Source organism: Oncorhynchus clarkii, chromosome 25 (assembly GCF_045791955.1).
Source record: "Oncorhynchus clarkii lewisi isolate Uvic-CL-2024 chromosome 25, UVic_Ocla_1.0, whole genome shotgun sequence".
Lineage (NCBI taxonomy): Eukaryota > Metazoa > Chordata > Actinopteri > Salmoniformes > Salmonidae > Oncorhynchus > Oncorhynchus clarkii.
Window position 1 is genome coordinate 857,283 of NC_092171.1, and position 7,413 is coordinate 864,695.

A 7,413-nucleotide genomic window follows, 5' to 3' on the forward strand; every position below is an offset into this window, starting at 1 on the left:
ATTGTAAATGTAGTTCAGTAAATAGTGATTGATTTAGGAATTGAACATCAACATTGTACATGATGAAACTCTGCTGACCACCAGAGATGACAACGTCATGCACCATTAGTAATTGCGTTAGGCCTAAAGACAACACGAGGAAGAAAAACAATGATATCTTTACCCACTTCTTCCATAAACATCAGTTATTGTTCATTTCATCCACTGCAGTCCCTATCCACGGGACTCTCTTATGAATGTGGACAGGCGGAGCATCTCTGCCTAATTGGGCCTTCAAGCAACGCAACAATACTTTAGAAATGTCATTCCTTACCCAATTAATTTGGTTTGCCTACTCAAGGCAAACATTGATTACTGAAAATTCCAGTGTACATTTGACAAATGGCAAGCACTGCTACTGTAGGGGTTAAACAGAAATCACTTATCCCTTGGTCTATCTTCTAACAGTGAGATACCAGTGATGTCACTGTGTCCTCCCAACACTGTGTTCTTGGAGGCCCGGGCGACTCTGATCCAAACCAAAGGGGACCATTCTGACAGCTGCAGCCTCTCTAGGCCCTCCCCCTCCCAGCTCTACCACCAAGTCTTACTTGCCAATGATTCGCCACAGACCCGACGATGTCACTGTAAAGGCAATGCGTGTCTGGAGTCACACCCAATTACTGTGTGTCCTCCTCACGCCGACTGCTTGATGGGCGCTTTCAAGACCAGTTGCACCTGCAGCTCATCCCAATGACGGCGGTGGCCCCCACAAGTCCAAACAGCATCAAGTGGTCACAGTCAGCTCTGTAGTCTATATATACTGTACATACATTAGCATATTATCATGGAAAATATAATCTCAAAACAAGGTCAATGACACAGAATTATGTTTCTATTTTAGGGATGACAGACTCTACTGGATCCCTAGAAAGTCAGTTTCCACGACAATAAGATCATTGTGTGAATAAAAATGACCAACAATTTACCTTGCGTCCAATTGTACTCAGTGCATGGTAGTAATTAGGACAACAATCTTTAGCTCTTAATTTAGCTATACAACACGGTCATAAGCTCGAGATAGTATTGTGTCTCAAAATATGAGTGCTGGTGACCATTATCTTAAGATTTAATGTTCAATTTTTTACTTAGATTTTCCTAGAGATATATAGTACTTTAATTATGCAAAGAGAGCCTCTTATCCTGTGGCATTTCCTTGACAGTTACTCCCAGGTGGTAGTGGAGTATCCTCTTGCGGTGCTCGTCGGGTGTGCAGTGGTCCTCCTAAGATGGCCGGCCTGTTAATTGGTCCCCTACCAGACTTCTCTGACCCGCTGATGGTGAATGTCTCCCTCGGCAGCACTGTGGCTACAAGTGAAAGCATATCAGTGCAATTGCAGGTCTAATGAACAGTCACAGTTGAAAGTTTACAAACACATAGGTTTTCAACCACTCCACAAGTTCTGGCAAGTCGGTTAGGACATCTACTTGGTTCATGACACAAGTAATCTTTTCAACAATTATTTCACTGTATCACAATTCCAGTGGATCAGAAGTTTACATACACTAAGTTGACTGTGTCTTTAAACAGCTTGGAAAATTCCATAAAATTATTTCATGCCTTTAGAAGCTTCTGATAGGCTAATTGACATAATTTGAGTCAATTGGAAGTGGACCTGTGGATGTACTTCAAGGCCTACCTTCAAACTCAATGCCTCTTTGCTTGAAATCATGGGAAAATCAAAAGAAATCATCCAAGACCTCAATAAAAAAAATTGTAGACCTCCACAAGTCTGGTTCATCCTTGGGAGCAATTTCCAAACACCTGAAGGTACCACGTTCATCTGTACAAACAATAGTACGCAAGTATAAACACCATGGGACCACGCAGCCATCATACCACTCAGGAAGGAGATGTGTTCTGTGTACTAGAGATGAACATACTTTGGTGCGAAAAGTGCAAATCAGTCCCAGAACAACAGATGTACGAGGAAACAGGTCCAAAAGTATCTATATCCACAGTAAAACGAGTCCTATATCGACATAACCTGAAAGGCCGCTCAGTAAGGAAGAAGCCACTGCTCAAAAACCACCATAAAAAAGCCAGACTATGGTTAGCAACTGCACATTGGGACAAAAAGGAAACAAAAATAGAACTGTTTGGCCATAATGACCATCGTAATGTTTGGAAGAAAAAGGGGGAGGCTTGCAAGCCGAAGAACACCATCCCAACCCTGAAGAACGGGGGTAGCAGCATCATGTTGTGGGGGTGCTTTGCTGCAGCAGGAACTGGTGCACTTCACAAAATAGATGGCATTATGAAGACGGAAAATGATGTGGATATATTGAAGCAACATCTCAAGACATCGGTCAAGAAGTTAAAGCTTGGTCGCAAATGGGTCTTCCAAATGGACAATGACCCCAAGCATACTTCCAAAGTTGTGGCAAAATGGCTTAAGGACAACAAAGTCAGGGTATTGGAGGGGCCATCACAAAGCCCTGACCTAAATCCTATAGAACATTTGTGGGCAGAACTGAAAAAGTGTGTGCAAGCAAGGAGGCCTACAAACCTGACTCAGTTACACTAGCTCTGTCAGAAGGAATGGGCCAAAATTCACCCTACTTATTGTGGGAAGCTTGTGGGAGGCCAGCTGAAATGTTTGACCCAAGTTAAACAATTTAAAGGCAATACTACCAAATACTAATTGAGTGTATGTAAACTTCTGACCCACTGGGAATGTGATGAAAAAAATAGAATCTGAAATAAATCATTCTCTCTACTATTATTATGACATTTCAAATTCTTAAAATAAAGTGATGATCCTAACTGACCTAAAACAGGGAATTTTTACTATGATTAAATGTCAGGAATTGTGAAAAACTGAGTTTAAATGTATTTGGCTACGGTGTATGTAAACTTCCGACTTCAACTATAGGTATTGACCCACTAATTCATCATTCAAGTGTTCACTTTCAGTTATGTAAGAATATAAGCAGTCACTCTAGCTACATTTTTGTAAGTGAAGACTGAGCACAGATGATGATGAGGGGTGGCGTGTTCTTGCCGCCATCTGTGGTATCACAGATCACTGGTCTTCTGCTCGGGAAACTATGCCAGTCTTCAGAGCCTGAAGGCGATCTACTCCATGTGTGAGATTGAGCAGGCCAGGGTAGGTGACTAGGTCTTTACTCATCTTAAATCAGCAGACCATCTGCCATTTTCCACCATTACGAACCAGACCATGAAATCAGGGAGCCAACAAACAAATTAAAGACCATTCTGGGATGCAGAACTTGGCAGACACTGATATACTAAACAAAATGGTGTGCTATTCTTAATTTGAAAGAAAATAAAGTTATGGACTCCCATTGGGTGACAATTAATGTATTTTACCTTTATTTAACTAGGCAAGTCAGTTAAGAACAAATTCTTATTTTCAATGACAGCCTTGGAACAGTGGGTTAACTGCCTTGTTCAGGGGCAAAACAACAGATTTTTACCTGGTCAGCTCTGGGATTCGATCTTACACCCTCTCGGTTGGTAGTCCAACACTCTAACCACTAGGCTACCTGCCACTGACAATAAGTTACTTGATGATAAGTTGCAAAAAAATCTGCACCTTTCATTTTGCTCTTGTAATAAAAGGTAGATGGAACATAATTATATAGTTTTTGCCATGGGTAGAGTGAGAATAAATTATCATAGAAGTCCATAGATGTGTTAAAATGACAAAATTCTCTTCTCCATGTTTCAGATTCATTCACAACCCCACTTCCAAGAACTCTGCAAGCAACATATCTGTTTGGAAGTGGACGGTGCCATGATCAGGGGTGGAGACTGTCCAAGTTGGTCATTGGGAAACTACCTTGGCATTTCTCAGCAATGCCTCATCCTGTCTAAGCCTGACATCTTTGCAGGTGACGGAGAGTCTTCACCTTCTCCGCTTTTGCACCGCATACTACCACAATTGAAGCCTGGTGGCGTATTGTGCAGAGAGGGGCAAGCAAGGTCACTGTGCATCTGTGCCAACTCGGTGCAAACACTCGTGCAGTATTCCATATTGCATTACCTGGTTGATAAGGACTTCCTAGGGCGGCAGACAATAGAATATCAGGTCCCCTCACTGAAATATAGCCTCCTGTTTCTACCAGTGGAAAAAGGAGATCACTTGATGGAGATATACATGAACAGCCTTGAAGATCTTGAGTTTATATACAAGAACACTACTATTACAGGAATGGACCTAGGCATCAAGCAACTCCTGTTCGGCAGTTGCTCTAACCAGACTTTTACTTTCATTGATTTCTGGAACCTACAACTATCCCAGAATCCACCTGCTTCTCTAGAGAAGAGAGTCAATCAAGTTCTCCAAGAGGATGGATATTTGATACTTGCATCAGGACTGACTTCTAGTGCCATGTTTTTCTCATCACAGCAGTGCGATGCTTTGCGGTGTACCTGGGAACTGTGTACTTAATCTGTACTCTCTCCGCCCTTGCGTGCCTCAGCCTCAGTTACTGTTCAGACCTGGAAGCCTTACGGAACGGAAAGCCCAGGCGGGTTCTGGGACACAAGTTCACTAAGGCAATGCATCTTCACCTTTGGTCAGAAGCTACGAGGGTTGAAGCGGGGACTGTCCGACACCACCAATGTACTTTCCCTGAAAAATCCTCCCTTGTGGAGTGGTCAAGTTCAGCTACATTTGGGTCTGCTGGTTCGCAGTGTTGGCCGCAGGTGAAACATGTATCTCAGCTGTAGACCCTGGTGTGGAAGAGTTCAAAACCAAGGCTTTTATTTACCCTCATCGTCAGAAAACAAAGGCTCAACAGACAATGTCTGTATTGTCAAGCAACTCATAGACTGGGTGTCTATTCGACGTTGCTCTGAGAATGAGGATGCTTTTTTTGTTGCTGCAACGCTATTCCTTTTCCTTACCTACCGGGTGTTTTTGAACAAAGCCTGAGCATGATGGTGGCCGAGCGGCATGCAGAGGGTTATGTGTCCGAGGTTGGAGGCCTACATTTTGGGGCATATGGGCAAATAGAAGCCCTGGTAATGGTATTTACAACTACGCACCGCTATAGTTACAACTTTAGTAACACCACCCTTTTCTATAATGATATTGTGTCATGGTTTAATGGAGACATTTCTAGGGCTCCACTGGGAGCCAGTTGACACTGACTTGCAACAATGTCTAAACTCAGAGACCCTTGTGGTTACTGGGTTCTCCATAGCCCTAATGTTTGCCTTGCTTCTTCTGACCACATGGAATATTCCACTGAGTATTTATGGCACTGCTGCTGTTGGAGAAAGTGTTTTTTGTCACCATAGGTCTCCTTGTCCTTCTAGAATGGCAGCTTAGTGGTGTGGAGGCACTCTGCATATCAGCTGCTGCTGGGCTGTCTTGACTTTTTAGCCAACTACTGCATATCATATAATTCAGCTCCACACGCTGATAGAGCTGGAAGAGTTGGATCCATGGCCTTTTGCTGTGCGGGCATCATTATGCACCCTACTACTGCCTCGTTGTTCAGAAAGCTGGGGATAATCCTACTTCTGGTGAAATGTGTAGTATGTGGATTTGCCACCTTTTTCCAATCCCTATGTTGCTTTTTCAGTCCTAAAAAAACTGTGGTAAAATAATGTTGCCATGTTCATCTAAACAGGGAACTGAAGGTCTGCCATCCTGCTCAGCATGAGAACCTAGGTCCTCGACCTCTGCAGTCAGAGGGGCTTTTGGGAGTTCAAAGGAATTTTAATAAAGACCAGGGTAATTACCTTTACCCAAACCAACAGCGCCAAAGACAGTCAACTCAGAGTTCATCTGACGCGCTAGAAGATTCCAATGAGACTTGGCTGAGTGATACTGAACCAGGGCCCTCAAACCAACAGATATCTATTAAAGTAGAGGGAGAACTTGAATCACAACCAGGGCACCTTATTAATGGACAGAGAGACACCCTACGTCTCTCCCTGAGAGAGACCACCTATGAGACAGCCTCTCCCAGATGTGGGAGGGGTCATACAAGCCAGAGTGAAGGACCAGTCATGTTGCCAAACAGTAAACCAGATTTGCCTGATGTATGGATCAAACGAGTTGGGCCAAGGGAAGATACAAACTGAATACGATTTCAAAATAATCTAAGCATGCAAAAGTGTTCAGTTCATCGTCTGTCAGCTTCATTCGCTCAATTAGAAACTATCCTTTGATAAAGTATTATCATAAAAAGGTCTAGTTAATGCAGATACTGCTTCATGTGGAATGTTAAGCGACAAAGATTCTTCATAATGGATTTAGAAAAGTTGAAAATTCACAGCTAGATAGACACTGGAACTTGGATAGTCACTGGCCTTTTTGTCTTGGACTGAACCACAAATTGAATAATTTCCCAATACATTTTAGATGTGAGAGAAGGTGCTCTTTTGCAATGCTTGTGCCTATGCTATTAACTTGTGCCATGCGATTAGAGGCAAAGACCACTAAAACAAGAGGCACACCTCACTTTATCTTAACATGGAAAAGTGATGTAATAGTAAAAATAGTTCAGAGATGGAGTCATTTCTATATACATTGTGTAACCATTTTAATGTCAGAACGTACCACCCATTGCTTTTGCTCAAAGTCAATGCCAAGAAATGTAACATTAATTTGGTAACTGTGAAGACCATTTTGTGTGTATTAATTATTTAGGGGAACTTGAACAGCACTGTTGCAGACCTGCGGGTACAGAGCTATATTTGAGCCTTGTTTTTTTAAATATTTTTTTTATGTCACCTTTAATTAACCAGGTAGGCCAGTTGAGAACAAGTTCTCATTTACAAATGCGATCTGGCTAAGATAAAGCAAAGCAGTGCGACACAAACAGCACCAGAGTTACACATGGAATTAACAAACGTACAGTCAATAACACAATATAAAGTGTATATACAGTGTGTGCAAATTAAGTAAGATTAGGTATAAAGGAAATAAATAGGCCATACTGGCGATATAATTACAATTTAGCAATTAAACACTGGAGTAATAGATGTGCAGAAAATGAATGTGCAAGTAGAGATACTGGGGTGCAAAGGAGCAACAAACAAAAAAACAATATGGGGACAAGGTAGTTGGGTGGGTTATTTACAGATGGGCAATGATCTGTAAGCTGCTCTGACAGCTGATGCTTAAAGTTAGTGAGGGAGATATGAGTCTCCAGCTTCAGTGATTTTTGCAGTTCGTTCCAGTCATTGGCAGCAGAGAACTGAAGGAGAGGCGGCCAAAAGAGGAATTGGCTTTGGGGGTGACCAGTGAAATATACCTGCTGGAGTGCGTGCTACGCGTGGGTGCTGATATGGTGACCAGTGAGCTGAGATAAGGCAGGGCTTTACCTAGCAAAAACGTATAGATGACCTGGAGCCAGTGGGTTTGGCACGAATATGAAGCGAGGGCCAGC

At 42.5% G+C, this 7,413-nt stretch overlaps 2 pseudogenes; both read left to right on the plus strand.

The window, feature by feature from the left end:
• Positions 1 to 732: 732 nt before the first annotated feature.
• LOC139383259 (protein dispatched homolog 2-like) lies at positions 733 to 4,749 on the plus strand (annotated as a pseudogene).
• Positions 4,750 to 4,751: 2 nt separating this feature from the next.
• On the plus strand, positions 4,752 to 6,103 carry LOC139383260 (protein dispatched homolog 2-like; annotated as a pseudogene).
• The last annotated feature ends 1,310 nt before the right edge of the window (positions 6,104 to 7,413 follow it).